At 42.6% G+C, this 17,904-nt stretch overlaps 1 protein-coding gene across 2 annotated transcripts in view; it reads right to left on the bottom strand.

Moving 5' to 3' along the window:
* MARCHF1 (membrane associated ring-CH-type finger 1) overlaps positions 1-17,904 on the bottom strand; it is a 479,517-nt gene that overhangs the window by 442,327 nt on the left and 19,286 nt on the right. For both annotated transcript variants that reach the window (XM_090036253.1, XM_090036254.1), the window contains exon 2: positions 1,443-1,499. The gene's annotated coding sequence lies outside the window, so the exon portion shown is untranslated. The remainder of the gene's footprint in view (positions 1-1,442; positions 1,500-17,904) is intronic.

Genomic DNA, 17,904 nt, shown 5'->3' with positions numbered 1-17,904 from the left:
CAGAAGTAGCACAGGCAAGCCTATCCACCCACCACCTTTTGAGCTAACCAGGAGAACAGGAGAGTGACAGTAAATCTGCCTAATGAGAACAAGCTCATTTATGACAAAACCAAAAATATAGACAGGGATGAATAACAGGTTCTTTTTTACATGGTAATCAGCAACAAGTAAAGTGGATTGAAATAGGAAGGGAATTCTTACCAGCAGGGGAGGAGGCTAGGGATGCATATAGACATTTGTGGGAGTTAGGGGGAAGTTAGACTGCATTAAAAAGGGCACCTGATCTAACTTAGTTTGCCCAGGTAACTTAGAGGTCTAGTAAGGGCCATCTAAGTGCAAACTGTACAGAAGTTCCAGGAAGGTTAGATTGGTCTAAAAATGGCCAATCTCATCTAAATCAACCCTACCCCTGAAGTAGGGTTTGGTTGGCCATTTGTAGACTAACCTAACTTTCCTGAACTTCTATATAGTTCACAGTGCAGCTTCAGGACTGGGAGAGTACAGCTGATAGCCCTAGCCCCAGAGTTGTGCTTTTCCTCTGGCACTTAGCCCCCTAGCTACCTCTCTGCTACAGACCAGCCAATCCCTCCCCATTCTGCAAGCTGCTCCTGGTACCAGATTTACCAGCATTTGCCAGGAACCAAGAAAAGAAGTCCCAGTGGGGGGAGATGCAGGAGGGATCTCCCACACAGATGCTGTCTACCCCCCTTATTCCTCCAACAGATCCTGCCTGCCCTCCTGAACCCCCTGTGGATCCCCAATTCCCCCTGACCCTGCTTGCCCCCCAACCTCCCCAATACCCCTGCTAGCTCCATCCTAACTTACCTTAGATCAAGTCACTAATTTTAACTCAATCTAACCTCTCTAAATATCTGTACCCAGCCTAATTGTATAATTGTAGGAAGAAGAGCTGCTAATCTGAGTCAGTAAAAAGAAGGGAGCATTCTGTTTCCATGACAAGAGGGTGAGCTTCAGCCTCCGAAATCCATTCCCCATTGTTTGTACATGGATTTGTAGCTAACTTGCAGGAGAATGAGCTAAGTATCAGCCTGCATATCCTGGATTTTTTTTATTAGGTTTATTTTGTCCCATCAACATCAATTCCAGTTCTCATGCCAACAGATGGCAGGTATCATTTTTCAATATACAGTGAAATTCTGGGTCTTCACTGCAATAGAAAAGAAAGATTATGCAGCTATGAAAAAACATACTTCAAACAATAAGGGAACAAAACACAATACCTGCAGGACAATAGATTGCTTGGACGGCCGATTCCCTCTTCTATAATGATGCTTATATTTACTTTGTTGATTTACTTTGGGCTCAGATCCATAAAAGATAGCTATGTGGATAGATCTTTCCACATCTCAACTGAAGTCACATATGCACATCACATTTCTGAAGAGTTCTTTTTCAGGAGCAAGATTTAAATAATTTCTTACCTACATAGTAAGTCAGACATTTATGAAGACAACATCCAACAAAAGTAGGCTCCAACACTAAAAAAAAAAAGAAAGAAAAAGAAAAAGGTGTTTTAAGATCCTGGTACATATTAAGAATTCATTTTTTTCATGCACACATGGATTTAATGATGATTTAAAAAACTTACAACCAGTTCTACACGTCAGAAAGTGTTAGTGTGCAGCTATACAGTGTAAAGAATTTGGTAAGAGGTGTAGAGAGGAGGTGAGTATATGTGCAGTGCAAACAAGATTCATGCAGTTCCAGAATCCAAATTGGGTCTTCTTCACAGCCATGAAGCATTTGCTCATCTTTACTTCAAAGTTAAAAAAAAAATAGAAGCAGCCAGCTTTTTGTTCATAAATATATAACAATTTCAAAATACTGCGCTACCCATTACTTTACTCTGAAAAGCAAAAAAGCCAGAAGTAGGTTAGATGTCTGAAGAACTGTACATACCAAACATAAAATCTCTGGTTGTTAATCCAGAGGCAGGATGCCAAAGTTTCCAAAATGACACTAGAGATTAAGGAATAGGGATTGTATTTGGCAGCATATGTTATCCAAAAGAAGCAGAACCAGAATATTTCAGGCACAGATAGAAGCAAGCAATCATTTCAGGCTCTTAGCACAGGTACTACTGCTAAGACTGCTTCAGGATTCATCTGAAAAAATGGATTAAAATATACCTCCTTGATCAAAAGGCAAGATTTTATAGTTTTTAAGATATATTAGGAGGGGAAGGTGGGGGAACCTACAACCACCACATACAAGGCTGAAGAAAGATAGTAGTGGCAGTCAGGAACTACCTACTAAGTGGAATGAAGGCACCTATCTGACATCCAAATTTAGAATCCCAAGTAATAAACAACATTTCCAATGCCTAGAGTTCAAATTCAGAATATGTCAGAGAAATTGCTCATCAGGTCCTCAGATCACTACCTTTCTACTCCCCCATGTAGACTTTCATGGACTGTTGGGAAAGACTGAGAAGGTCAGAGACAGATTCAAGACCATAGGCAAGAAGATAAAGCTGTCTAAGATTCAGGCAGCACTCTCTTAATTCTCCCTGTTAAAGGGAAAGGCACTATCTCTTTGTTCAGTACCATACGGTTCTGATAGTAAGTCAACCCCAAATTTTTAAGTTATACTTGGGCAAATGGCTATTTTGAAAATACATGATGATAACTGTAAGGTTTCTGGAGTGGCTATTGCCCTTACAAAATCCCACAAGAATATCAATCACCCAAGAGAAAGGCACAAATGGCTGAATGCACTAACTTTTTAAAATAAAAAAAACCCGAAAACTTTTGTACCAAAAATAATTTTGCCTGATTCACCATATTGTCATCAACCTAAATTCCCATATCAATACATATCATGAAAAATACCTTAATGAAATGGAAACCATTTATAGCCTTATACAAGACCAAAATCCAGGCTCATTAAAAGGCCATTTAGAACTGCAGTTCTCAAATCAAATTTCACATGGCATAGGGAATCCAAACCCTGGGTCCATAAAGCCCTAGTCTGAGAAGGGCAGAATCCAAACTTTCCTCTCACTCTCTCTTCTTTTTTTTTGAGCAATATGGAAAAAGAGACAATGGTAATTTTAATTATACCATTACTACACACAGTTATTAGTTCAGATTTGACCTGGGATCCTGGAAGGATGAGTGAAATATATTAAACTAATTTGTGGTTTGGCAGCTTCTACATGTATTATACTATAAAAGATGTTATAATTTTATAACATTATAATAGAAAATATATGATATATGTAATATAAAAAGGTGTATACCACTTCAGAGCCATGGACTAAATGTTTACATCCCTAGGAATTTTTGAGAGATCTTGCTAACAGAATGGATGTCTGTCCTGCTACTGCCCTTTGATATGCTGAAGTTCAGTAGACTTATTGGTGATTCTTACTGCTGCAGCTCTTAGGATATGAGGAATACAGGTACACATTTCCCAGTCACATTTCCACAGAAAGTCACAATCCCACAGGGATAGATGCATCCCTATTCAGAATGGTTACCAAACCTAAGATTACCAAAATACAAATGTACAAATGCTTTAATATTAAGAAGTAAGAATCTGATCTTTTTCTACTGGCAGATAAATACCCTCCAGATAGCAGTTTACCACATTTTATAAAATGGGAGATGCCTAAAGCACAGAGATTAAATTAAATTTTCATGGGCACAGGTGCAGTGGCTAGCAGTATTAGCCAGGATCATATGTGGCTGGCTACCATTACAAAGATGGACAGAGAAGATCCTGATTTCTATTCCTGTGTTTAAACCAAAATTATTTCTTTACAGTAAATTTGTTAGATATATGTATCCCACTTAACTCAGCAGCTTGGTTTTAAAGTACAGAATTACCCATTGTACTAGAGAATTACCCACACAGAACACTGTCTTATTACAAGTCTGAAGTATCATGTAAAAATATAAAAAAGATTTTGTATTCCATAGGAGTCAGTGAAATATTCCATTCCAAGTTAACTTCATACACAAATACAGACTGAAGAATGACTGGCTAGGCTGGAGCAGTGCAGAGACGGCTGGAAGTTAACAGTAGATCAGAACCTGAAAGAGCCAACAGTGTGTTCTTGTTGCAAAAAAAGGGCAGCACCATACTGGGTTATGTTAAAAGGAATGTCACTTGCAAAACAAGGGAAGCAGCTCTACCACTCTGTTCAGCACTGATGAGAAATCACCTGGAGTACTTTGTCCAGTTTTGGGCCCCACACTTCAAGAAGGATGTGGACGATTCAGAAAGAGTCCAGTGAAGAGCAACAAAAATGGTAAGGAGCCTGGGAAGCCTGGTCTATGAGGAAAGGCTGAAAGAATTAGGGGAGCTATAACACTCTTCACACACTTGAAGGGCAGTTACAGAGATGGTGAAGATGGGCTTCTCTGTGATTGTAGGGGGACAGAACTAGGAGTAATGGCCTCAAGCTTCAGCAATGAAAATTTAGGTAGGATTTTAGGAGGAATGTTCTGACTATGAAGGTGGTTAAGAATTGGAATCAGGGACCTAGGGAAACTGTGGAATCTCCATTCTTGGAAATTTTCAAGGAACAGGTTAGACAAACTTGGCTGGGATAGTTTAGTCAGGCCTACTCCTGCCTTGTGCAAGGGGCTGGACTAGATGACCTCATGAGGTTCCTTCCAGTCCTACTGTCCTAATTCCTACAGAGAGTGAGTAGGTTATAACAATATTGGTTTCAAAGGAAGGAGTTTTAACAAAAGAAATGAGACCAAAAATATATATTCTCAAGACCAAAAACATATTTTCAATTCTTAAGTAATTGCTGTAAGAAAGTGGGGCAGGGGGAAGGGGGAATTCAAAACAACTCATAGGTCCCCACTAGTATTTATTGTGTTTTATTATTTTCTTATTGTGCTACAAAGCGAGCAGGCACAAAGATAAAAAAGACAATCCAGAGTTCAAGGCTGCCTGGAAAAGTAAGCAGCCTGAGGAGGCTGCAGATAGAAAAAGGTAGAGGCTGACAATCCAGAGAACTCGTCATGGCAATATGGCAGGCAAGATGGGACAGCAAGCTCAGGCACCTAGTAGTTAGACAGAAATAAGGCAGGAAGCTTGCCAAGAAAACAGAGCTAAGCTTGGAGCTAGAACTGCTTGCTAGGCAGGCAGGAAGCCAACCAATCTAAATGCTTTTGTTTTCATTGAAAGTTTGTTACTGAGCTGACATATCCCACACAAAGTTTCAAGATCATTGAATTTACACTTTGACTGAGAGCTGTTCAGTTGAAAAAAAAAACAACTGACCAGCTCTCATTTGTATCCTATACCAGTCCCCACACTTCAAGGAGGATGTAATACTCACAGTCCTCTTTGCTGGTCTCCCTTGGGAAGCCATATTGATCTCTCTTGTCTCAATTAGTAGTACCAAGTCAAGTGGACCAGATGACTGAGCCCTCCCTCAGACCATGCATTTGTAGTGCTCAATTCTGTTTCATATTCAGGAGTTCTTCCTTGGTGTACATACCTGCAGCTCCCAACCATATTCCCCTAAAGCACTTCAAAAATCACCACAATAATATGCAGTACCAGTGGTCTCCAACCAGAGGACATGATATGGAATTGCTTGGTCCTCTGTTATCCCCACCACAATACTCTGCTAATCCACCTGCCTGGGCACGGGTAGACAGGATAAAGAGCCAATGAGCAAAGAGATCAGAGCCTCCAGATGCCAAGAATCATGCAGGGAATTCTGTTATCCAGGCAGGAGTGCTGGAGGGAAGGATTTTTTTTTGAATACCCCTTAGCCTCCATGTTACAGGGGTGTAGGTTGTAGCCGTGTTGGACTAAGGACATAGGCAGACAAGGTTCTTTCGGTGACTCTGATATCTTTTATTAGACTAACTAATTGGTCTAATAAAATACATCAGTCACCCAAAGAGCCTTGTCTGCCTCAGCATCCAGAGACTCCCAAAGACAACTGAGCATGCAGGAGACTGCTTAGCTGTCTGCTCTGCCCTGCTTCCCCCCATGGGGGAGAAGAGGAGGAAGCAGAACACTGTTGGATGCCCAAGGACAAAGCCACTTCCTTTTGCTCTCTATGGTGTGTACAAATGTTTAAAAAAAGCCACATCAAAAACATCCCTCACTTTTTGAGGATCATATCTGAAGTACTGTGCCCATTTATGAAGCACATCTTGAGATGTGCACATCTGTATACTCACTGTTTGGAGAGCTTCAGAAGGTGTTTGGAGCATTTCAAACAGCATATCTGCCCAGGCTGTTTTCTCACTCTGCTCTGCAATGCTGGGAACACCCAAGTATTAAACTAACCCAGGGGTGGGCAAAATACAGCCCACAGCCAGATTCGGCCCGCAAGGCCATTCTATCCGGTCCCTAAGAAAAGGTAAAAAATTAATATTTCTCTGCCCTTGATTCCTGTCAAAAATGGTTCCAGGCTGGCAGTGGGGCAGGTTACAAGCTGGTGCTGAGGACGGGGAAAAGTGGCCCCACGCCCACCCCATGGTCAGCGCCCCATGCTGCAGCCACTCGCAGCCTGCCTGGGACTGCCTGTGCCTGCTCCAGACAGCCCTGCGCGGGCTGCGAGCAGTTGCAGTGTGGGGCGCCAGCCATGGGGCAGGTGAGGGGACGCTTTTCCCCCATGCTCAACACCAGCTTCTTCCCTGCTGGCGAGCAGGGGATCAGGGCTGAGCGCTGCCCCCCACCTGGGGGCTGAGGGGCACTAGGTGTGAGTGGGCAGGGAGCAAGTGGGAGCACGGGGCCTGCACCAGTGTACCAGGGCCAGCACCAGTGGGGCCCAGAGTAGGTTGGCAGGAGTGTGGGGTCCCAGTTGGCAGGGGCTCTATGGAGCCAGGCCAGCTCCCCGCTCCCTGCTGGTGCAGCCCAGCCCAGCTCCACAGGCCCTTGCCATCCTGTGCCCCACTTTGGGCCCCACCAGTGCTGGCCCTGGGACATTGGTCTCAAGATGGCAACCAGGAGGCAGAGCACCTGTCAAGTGGTGAGACACCTGTCACAGGGCAGGGCTACACATGCAGCCCTCGACAGCCTGCCAAAACTGAGTAAGTGGCCCTCTGCCCAAAATAATTGCCCGCCCCTGGACTAACCACTGCCCTCTGAAGCTAGCTTCACTGAACATACATAACTCTGATGGCGATATACAATCTATATAGTCCCTGGACCAGTCCAGGTAGAGCTAATGAAGCTAAAACATAGTGGTAATTTTGGACAATGCTCAAAACCTTTTCATGAAGACCTTGATATAAAAAAAAGTTACAAGAATAAACAAGTTCATAGCATGTATTGCTTTTGTCAATGTCATGATTCTTTAGCCCCACAATTGCAGGATTTATAGAAAGAATGCTGCTCCATTTTAGCTGCTAAATCATTGTCTGCTGTATTTCTCAAATTATGCTTAATACACTTGATGAAGTTAATGGTAATATAAGGTCTCAATAATACCATTATTGTTGTGGCCAACTTTTTAATATTTGGTCTGTTCCAAGGATCTACTCAAAATTTTTTTTTGTTTTATGTTTCATGGGCTACACTAATTTTTCCTCCTGGACAAATAAAGGTGGATAGGAACCTAGTGCAAATCTAGTGATTAGGAGGCAGAATTTCCCACCTTAATTTTGAACTTGTTTTGTTTAAAATATGTTTTTGAAAGTGCATCCCATTTAGTCTTACCATCCAAGGTGTGTGCATCTGAACACAATATTCAGAAGTTCTGTACTGAATACTGTAATCTTATTCGAGAATAGGAAAAAAGATAAGCTCTCATAAAAATCTATTTTAGAGGAGTGTGAAGGAGAATACAACGTGTTCTTCTACTCCTGGAAGCATTTGCTTTTAGTAGTGAGTCTGATATTACTGTCACAAGATGTCAGCTTTATTTATTCTGCTACAAAGTGACAAGAACTGTTTTCAGCTTTAGTTGTGAGCAACTTTTAATACTTTTGAATATGAAAAGTTCTTCTATTTGCATTTTTGGAGAGGTGAAGAGAACATTCAGAGGGCTACTGTTCTTCCACTCAGTTAAAAATGACATAAATTAGCCACTTCTTCCCTCTCCCTTCATGCAAATCATTACCTGCATTTATTTTTTGTCAGCTGAGCAATTTAAAAAATTCTATCAACAGCGTAAATAAGTTATTAGATGCTCATTTCACTTTAACAGCAGTGAATATTTCTTTTACTGTTTTTCTTTTGGTTTACACCACTGAACAGAGTTCTTTTTCTCAGAAGAGTCTAATTATTTTGTCTTTAGAACTCAACCATGTTCCCATTCGTTCTTTAGTAGACACAGGAAGCCCTCCTATTATCAGCCCTAAGGCAGAACTGTCTGCTGAAATCCTTATTAGCTGTTTAGCCAAGTATAGTACAAGGGAAGAATATAATTTAGTGGTTCTGCAGTCACAAGGAAGAGTTTTCTGTACCTGAGAAAAATTGCATACAAATACAAAAGTGTATGGGGATAATACAGACATCCAAAAAAGGTTTTATTTATTTTTTAAAGGACCTGGTTAAAAAGGCACTTAAAAAAAGAAAATTCATTTTATTTCTTAGCAAGAACAGACTATATCCAAACAGGCAGTTATAATTAAGCAGCAAGATTTGTTTTGGCTTCACAAGAAGCTACAGACAATTCAATTCTTGAAGTACTTTACACAAACTTGCATCTTCTACAGAAATTCATTTTCTCCTGGGAGAATCACTGGTCTTCTTGTAGAAACCATGAATATATAGATGTTCAGTGTTTCTCCTAAAGTAAAAATGGCTACTCCAGGAGAAAACTAAACTGGAAACAACCAGGGTTAAATTACTCCTAGGACAGTTTCTCCTAGAAAAGCAGATGTCTTATGTGCTGCAGCTTCTTTCAGATGGGAACATAAGCTGCATACACACAGTCAAATAATCTGGGAGAATTCTCCAAGGGTTTCCTCTTTGGGTAGAGAAACTTACCTTGTCAGGGTACAGACATTCAAATGCTGAGGATCTAAAGAATGGAAAGCTTGCAGTGCTGACACTGTCCAGCCAGAGCGCCCTGTCCACACATCTCACTGTGCTCTGAAGGCTCCCTTAGTCTGCCTGGTGACAGATTGCAGAAGTGCACAGGGAAGCCCCAACTGCATACCCCAGACTACCCATGGTCAGTCTGTGTTTCTCAACAGTACAATGTGCGGATTCGAAGGGGCGAGTGTTCTGGAGCAGCAGCGTCCAGTAAATGATACACACTGTTTCCCTGGGGGGAGGAGAAGAAGCTGGAGGACTATGTTCTCTTTTGAGAGAGGCATGTACAGGCATTTGCTGTCCCAGGAGAAACTCCTAGGTGCAATTTAACCCTGGCTGTTCCCAAGTTATGTTTCTCCTGAAGCAGCCATTTTTATCCTGGGAGGAAAAGCCTGAACACTTGTGGTTTCACTTGGGAGAGCTGCGGAGAGCAGAACGCACCCCCTTCACAATCTCCACACTGTGCTGCAGAGAAACACAGGATGACCATACATGTGTAAAATAAATATAAAATCACCATAGGAAAAGCCATCATTGGAAGAAACAAGTCATATTTTCAGAGTCCACTTACCTAACTCAATGGTTCTCAATCTTTGTGGGTTTATGGTACCTCTGAGAAAATGCTAGCTCTTAGCTTTTGCTCATTTTTTGACAACAGAAAAATAATAGAGGAATTATTCTATTGCAGAGAACTCAAAACACAACGCGTCAGAATGTTTTTGACGCTATGATTCTTTTTTTGAAATCTCTAGGCTTATCTTGTGAATGAAGTGTAGACATTTCCATACCCAACAAAGCTAACATTGAGCAATACTGTGCAGCAACTCTGAAAGGATCCCAGTTGAAAATCACTGATCTAGGTTAATGTGTGGGCATGTATGGTAAATTAATACATTGCTTGGTGATTATGTTATGTAAAGTTGAAAGATAAACAAAAAGATCTGGTGAACAGACTAAGTAATTATCTTGACTTGTCTTCATCCTGCACCCTGAAGACTGTTACAAAACAATGCAGGTCTATTTAATTCTCATGTTTCACCTGAACACTTTTGTAACTAAGTGCCTTCACATAGTGATGTGGCCATTTGGGAAGTCTATACCTGACCTTATAAGCACTGTATATACTTGTATCAAACTGTAAATGCCATTATAAAGCTAAGGTTGATCAGTACCTTGTATATTTTTATCTCCATATTGGACTGAAATTCTGAAAAGACAGGAAAATAAGGCTAGCAACAGAAGATCATTAAATACTTGATGATCTTTTGTTCCTGTGGAGCAGCCTTGGACAAACTAGCTACCACACAGAAGAACCAGCCTGCTCTGATAGGCTGGTAACCAAGCAACAGTGCTCAGCTAGTGAGAGAAATGATCACCTAACAAAACTGAGATGAAACACCTAACACTGGCTACTTTGTAATTATAAAGGGAAAGGTCTCTTGCTAGCCATTTGAGCAAAAAGAACAAAAAGCAGTGGCTACCTCCAAAATAAGGGTGACATTAAAAAACTCCATCAGATTTAAGTCCAACGAGCACCTAAGAGTACCAAAGGAGGGAAATGCACACTATTCCTCCTATCCCATTCACAATCTGTACACTTCTTATACCGTCTAAGGTAAATAGTAACTATAGTAGTTGAAGCAGATAGTGCACAAGCTTCACAAAGGTTTTAAAGCACATGTTCTTTAAACTGTAAGCCAAAGGACTACAGCGTTTCATAGTTTCATAGTTTGTAGGGTCGGAAGGGACCCGAGCAGATCATCTAGTCCGACCCCCTGCCATGGCAGGAAAGAATACTGGGGTCAAATGACCCCAGGAAGATGTTCATCTAACCTCCTCTTAAACACCCCCAGGGTAGGAGCCTGCACCACTTCTCTTGGAAGCTGGTTCCAGACCCTAGTCGCCCTGACTGTGAAGTAGCGCCTCCTGATATCTAACCTAAATTTACCCTCTGCCAGCTTGTGACCTTTATTCCTGGTCACTCCTGGCAGTGCTCGGGGAAACAGTGACTCCCCAATGCCTGCTGACCCCCCCTGACTAGTTTATAACAGGCCACAAGATCCCCCCTCAACCTTCTCTTTTGGAGGCTGAACAGGTTCAGGTCCCGCAGCCTGTCCTCATAGGGCCTGCCCTGCTGTCCCCTGATCATACGAGTGGCCCTCCTCTGGACCCTCTCCATGCTGTCCACATCCCTCTTGAAGTGCGGCGCCCAGAATTGGACGCAGTACTCCAGCTGTGGCCTGACCAGTGCCACATAGAGGGGGAGGATCACCTCCTTGGACCTGCTCGAGATGCATCTGTGGATGCATGCCAAGGTGCGGTTGGCCTTCCTGACTGCCTCTCCACACTGCTAGCCCATGTTCATCTTGGAGTCAATGATGACCCCCAGTCCCTTTCCGCCGCCGTGCTGATAAGAGGGGAGTTCCCCAACCTGTAGATATGGTGCCAGTTGTTCCTCCCGAGGTGCATCACCTTGCACTTGTCTGTGTTGAAACCCATCCTATTCTCGTCCACCCACCCTTGTAACCTGTCGAGGTCTGATTGTAGCCTGTTGCATCCTTCCAGTGTGCCCACGTCCCCCCACATCTTAGTGTCATCAGCAAATTTGAACAGGGTGCTTTTTACCCCCTCATCCTAATCGCTGATGAAGATGTTGAACAGGGCACGCCTGAGGACCGAGCCCTGCAGAACCCCACTACCCACGTCCTTCCAGGTTGAGAAGGACCCATCTACTTCCACCCTCTGGGTGTGGCCCTCCAGCCAGTTGGCGACCCATTTGACTGTGTGGGTGTCTACACCACAGCCCCCCAGTTTCTTAATGAGAACGGGGTGAGAGACAGTGTCAAAAGCCTTCCAGAAGTCCAGGAAGATTATATCCACTGCTACCCCTGCGTCTAATGATCTGGTGATCCGATCGTAAAAGGCCACCAGGTTGGTCTGACAGGACCTTCCACTGATGAACCCGTGTTGGTTGCCCCTAAGCATGCAGTCTCCTGCTGGCCCCTCCTGGATGTGTGCCAGCATAATTTTCTCGAACAGCTTGCCTAGGATCAAGGTGAGACTAACCGGCCTATAGTTTCCCGGGTCCTCCTTTCTGCCTTTTTTGAAGATGGGGACCACGTTGGCCCTCTTCCGGTCCTCCAGTACCTCACCAGAGCACCACGAGTGCGCATAAAGTTGTGCCAAGGGACTTGCAATGACCTCAGCCAGTTCCTTTAGAACTCTAGGGTGGAGATCATCCAGGCCAGCTGACTTGAATACGTCCAACCCTTCCAGAAGCTCCCTAACTAAATCCTCGCTAACCCGTGGCCCATGTGTGCCTCCCCCGGGACCTGAGGGGGGCCCAGCAGGGAGGTGGCTGTTCTGGTCCCTACTTAGGAAGACGGAGGCAAAGAAATCGTTAAATGTGTTAGCTTTGCCATCTGGTGTGATGACCAAGTTACCCATGTTGTCCTGCAAGGGCCCCACGTTACCCGGGACCTTCTTTTTACCCCCTACGTATTTAAAAAAACACTTCTTATTGTCCTTCATCTGGGAAGCTAGTCCCAGTTCCATCTCTGCCTTGGCCTTCCTAACTGCCCCCCTACATTCCCGAGCAACTACAGAATAGTCCTCCCTGGTGATGACCCCTTCTTTCCACTGGGTATAAGCCTCCTTTTTAGCAAGGAGACATTCCCAGATGCTTTTGGTGAGCCACAGAGGCTTGTGTGCTCTCCTGCTCCCTTTGATCCTCGTTGGGATTACCTTCCTTTGGGCTTAGAGGATCGTCTCCTTAAGGAGCGACCACTCTCCTTGGACACCTGGCTCCCCTCCCCCCTGGGACCTCAGCACTTCTCGAACTATCCTCCTTAGCTTGTTGAAGTCTGCCCTCCTAAAATCTAGGGCCGCTGCCTTACTGCATGCCTTTGCCACCTTGCGCTGGATGGTGAATTCCAGCAGGCAATGATCGCTGTCGCCCAGGTGGTCGAGCACTCGCAGCCCCCTCACCAGGTCATCACCCGTGGCCAGCACTAGGTCCAACAAGGCATCTCCCCTGGTGGGGCTGTGCACCTCCTGGGTTAGATGGAGGTCCTGCACTCTGGACAAGAACCTGCGGGAGCGTTCAGACCTGGCTGACTGCTCTTCCCAGCAGATGTCCGGGAAATTCAGGTCCCCCATGACAACCACATCCTTAGCCTTCACTACCTCTGTGAGCTGACCCAAGAATTCCTGGTCAAGCTCTTCACCCTGGTTGGGAGGTCTGTAGTAGACTCCCACCGTTAAGTCCCTTTCCCCTTGACTGCCTTGTACTCTAACCCAAAGCACTTCAGAGTGCCCCTCCCCTGGCTCCTTGCTAATTAACGAGGATGTGTATTCCTCCTTAATATAGAGCGCCACGCCCCCACCCCTCTTTCCTATCCTGTCCCTCCTGTACAGCCTATAGCCCTTGACATTGACCGCCCAATCATGCGTTTCATCCCACCATGTTTCTGTAATCCCCACTATGTCCGGGCTGGCGTCACCCAGCAGGAGGGTGTGTCCCTTAAAGAGGAAGCTCAACTAACTAGAGCCATATACCAACATTCAGTTTCACTTGGGACAGCTGCTGCAGGAGAAACCATGACGTGTTCAGGATTTTTCTCCCAGAGCAAAAATGGCAACTTCAGGAGAAAAATAACCTGGGAATAACCAGTGTTAAATGGATCCCAGGAGATTGCCTCCTGGGAGAGTAAGCTTCTGTACATATACCTTCTGAGAGAAGCTACAACATTGTCCTCCAGCATCCCTGCATGCTTTGCTTTCAGCATCAGGTCCAGGGAGACAGTGTATCACTAGAGTCTACAGCTCCAACCAAGCAGGAAGTAAAACACACCCTCTTCACAATCCCACATTGGCTGATGCAGACTATTCACAATCAAACTGCAGCACAATCAAGGCTGCCCTATGCACTGCTCCTATCTCTCTGGCCAGACTGAAGGAGCCTCCAGAGTAAGACAAGTGTGTGGCCAAGAGCACCTTGGCCACAAATCATCAGCAATGCAAGCTCTTTATTCTTCAGGGGCTTGGCATTACAAATATCTGTTCAGGTTCAGCTTTTATATCAGGAAAATGAACCTGGGAGTGTTTTTCCAGATCATTTGAACATGTGTTCACAGCCAAAGTCATCCTGCAGACCTAAAACAGCTAGAACACAAGACCTCGTTATCATTAAAGGCTTAGAAATGTCCACTCCTTCTTTGTATAATTTACATTTCATCAAAACAACTTTCCTTTTAAAAATTCTTTTTGAAGAAACAAAATTTCTCACAAAAATCCTGTCATTTGATGACTGTTAATTTTATTAATAAAACCCAACACAACTCAGTTAATGTACTGATTAAAACTACAAAAAAATTAATAAATACACTGCTGATCCTTGCTCTGTTTCTATTCATACAGAGAAAAACCATTCTGTAATGTCAAACCATCCTCCTTAAGAATCAGATCATTTAAAAATATACAATTCTATAGCATTAGGTTATTCTACTATACTTCTGTCAAAAGAAGTACACTAGCAAATCATTCTTGTTCTTAACCACTTAAACATTCTAAAAAGGGGAAACAAAAATGCAACAGATATACAATCCACATGTTTGAGCAGAAGGGAAAGAAACCTTTATTAGACAATTCTCAGCATGGTTAATTAAACTAAAGCTCACACAAGATTCTTATATGTAACTGGTATAGCATGCTAGGAGTTTGATCAACTAGTTTGACATGATACTGTAAGAAACTTTTCTTAATAGGCAGGCAGTCTAAAACAGCAGCATGCATCAATAAAATCTAGTATCTCACTTTAGAAATTTTTGTTGTTGTTTTCTAAAGTGACAAAATAAGACATTTCAACATTTTTGGAAAAACTTTGGTTTTCATTTAAAATAAAAAAAGGAAAGAGTTTCATTTTGTAATTTTAGAAAAATATAAAAGCATCTAAGGATGAGTGTTTTGACTGACTTCGTTATCAAAATCATGACGGGGGCTGGTAGCAGGGGAAAACAAAAATTTCATTATCTCACTTTTATTAGATGGCAAACTTCTGAGCAGCAAAAATTATGACCATTTAATTTCCCAATTACATACCATTTGTGTTTCACTTTGTGTATTGATCGGACTAGGCTAAATGAATGAATGAGCATTCATATTTTGTTTTCTGTCTGTTGTTTGATGTGCAGCCCAAGAGTTATTTATTACACATTATTTCTCTGACAACATACTGCCAAACTTCCTCTTCGGCTTTTCTGTGATACTGTACAACAGAACATTATTCACAGTTGTTTATTTTCACATGTAAGGTGAAAGGAAGGATTATCCCCTTCTACTGATAAACCACTGAAGCAAAGATTAAAAGGTGGGTGGAAAAAAGCGACCACTAATTTGAGGTAGTCATTTGAGATACTAAGGACCAGATTTCTTAGCAATGCACTACTTAGAGTAAAGCTATTTAGTAGTAAACCAGAACACTTAGTACTTATGAAGAGCTGGGTACAGCTTCCCAATGATTTGGGTTGCCATGGTAAGAGCTAGTTCCTCCTACAAACCACACCCTAGATTCAAGATTCACTCAAAAAATAAGCCACCCTAATTAATGACAAGCTATGAAGAGTTTAGCTTTAAGGTATGTAGGAGACAAGGATTTTTGTGGGCCAACTCCTTGGTTGAGTTAGTTTTAGACAAGTTGTATCATAATACATATTCACAAGAGGACCTTCAGATGTGAAGCACAAACCACTGCAACTTGTGTCGAGATTATAGCAGGAGGTTTCATCCTTCACATGGACAAGGTGGGAGGAGCGGGCAGAGGGAAGGAGGTGGGAAGGCAGCAGGGGGGCACTTTGCCAGTATTTCACAGGGGTTTGCTGATCCCAAAGGAACAGCAAAAAACATAAATTTTTAGCTCCATTACAGGTTTTCATGGAAAAAGAGGAATGCTATGATGAGCATGGCTCTTTTGCTCATTTCTCCCTTCAAAGTGTGTTCCCCTTCTGCACTCTCCTCTAAACCACCTCTGTCCCATTATCCATATCTAGGCAGTTCTAGTCACCATTCTTCAGGCTTCGATCCAATGCAGTTAGCTTTCATTAAGGGAAGTGATTTTATTGTTCTGTTTGTTACTAATGAAGCCTCACCTGCAGTACTGAGCACCACACTTCAAGATGTGGCCAGATTGGAGAGAATCTACCAGAAAGTTACAAAAACTATTAGAAGCCTGGGAAGCATGACTTATGAGGAAAGGCTGAAAGTATGAGGAATATTTAGCCTGGGGAAGATGCATCTTCAAACGCCTGAAAGGCAATTATAGAGAGGATGGAAATAGTCTTTTCTCTGTGGAGGTAGTGGAGAGGAGTAGAAACAAGTTTCTTAAGCTTCAACAGGGAAAATTTAGCCTGGAGATTAGGAGGAACTTTATGATTGTGAAGTGGTCAAGCATTGAAGCAGGCTACCTAGAAAAGTTGTGGAATCTCCATCCCAGGAAGTTTTCAAGAGCAGGTTAGATTGAAACTTGGCTGGAATGGTTTAGTCAGGGATGATCCTGTCTTGAGCAGGAACAAATGAGCTTATAAAACTTTCAGACCTTACCCTCCTATGATCCTACCCTCAAGCCCGTCCTGTAGTTGCCCCTACGTTCCCATATTAACTTTTCCCCTTGCTATTCTCCATGATCACCCTACAGTATCTTTTTATCAATGAAAATTACATAAAAATTGTAACTTTTGGATAAGGTTTCCTAGATCCAAGATGGAATTTCTAGCAAAAACAAAAGGACTGACATTTTCACCCATTCTCTAATAGACAATCTCATGTTCAGGACACAACCAAGAGGTGGAAAATGGCTAAGCCAAGACTAGAAGCAGTACCCATGTCCTTGCCACAAACCTGTTCTACAATAGGTCTTTCTCAAGTTTTTCATGAAAACATCCATTTCCTACTGATTGGGTGTGCCTACACAAGATGCCGACTATGCAGTAGCCCAATACCACTGTGCAGTAATGTGCTTATACAAGTACTAAATAAATGCACAGTAGCATCTTGTGTAGATGCAGTCACTGAGAACAAGAAAATTCTTAATTTCACGTATCATGAAATAGAAGGAGTTTCGCACCCAGTCGTACTCCTTAGAGTTATTACATTTAATGCATTTTTTTGCTCCAGTAAATTCTTCTCTAAACAGACAATCTAATTTTTTTAGATTGCACTTTTTTGGACAGTTGTGAGTGTGAAGGAAGAAAAAACATTTTCCCCTTTAAAATATGATATGCTGCAGTAAAACTATACTTGGCGAAATGGGAACTTTGAATCCCCCAGTTTTTTGGTTGACATTATAACACTGGGTTGCTCTGCTTATACATTTGGTGTGAAGTTCACAAACAAAATAAGGACTATGAGCTCTTTAAGTCACCAACACAAGCTTGAAAGAGAATTTAAATGGTGCATAGACCTGACCTTAGCCTGAGAAAAATTTCACCCATTCTGGTACTTCAGACTATTCGTTACATGTTCTGGAGAACAAGTACTAATAACTTTTATTAAATTTTTAGGAAAAAAATTTTTTTCCCCTTCTCATTAAAACAAGGTTTTGGATTTTTTTCCCCCTAATTTCCTTCCAGTTTCAGCTTCCTTAATATTGTGTTTTGTTTATCAGTCTTGAAGCCTTGGTGACTGATTTTTTTCTTTAAACTGGTTGCACAATCGTTAAGTAAAAGAAGTGTTAACTCTTCTCTCCACTCACCCCACTTTTCCTCAGCACGGTTATCTTAAGGTAATGATTACCATATCTGCTGCTGCTGTTACCTATTCCTGATAGGACTATAGTCGCATCTTCCCTCAACAGTTAATATGAAGCTTTTTCTTTTTCTTTTTTACTTCTAGTTATTTACCATACCATACCATACCATGTCC

This window comes from Crocodylus siamensis, chromosome 2 (assembly GCF_052110815.1).
Source record: "Crocodylus siamensis isolate JL-2025a chromosome 2, ASM5211081v1, whole genome shotgun sequence".
Lineage (NCBI taxonomy): Eukaryota > Metazoa > Chordata > Crocodylia > Crocodylidae > Crocodylus > Crocodylus siamensis.
This window is presented reverse-complemented; position numbering and strand designations above follow the sequence as displayed.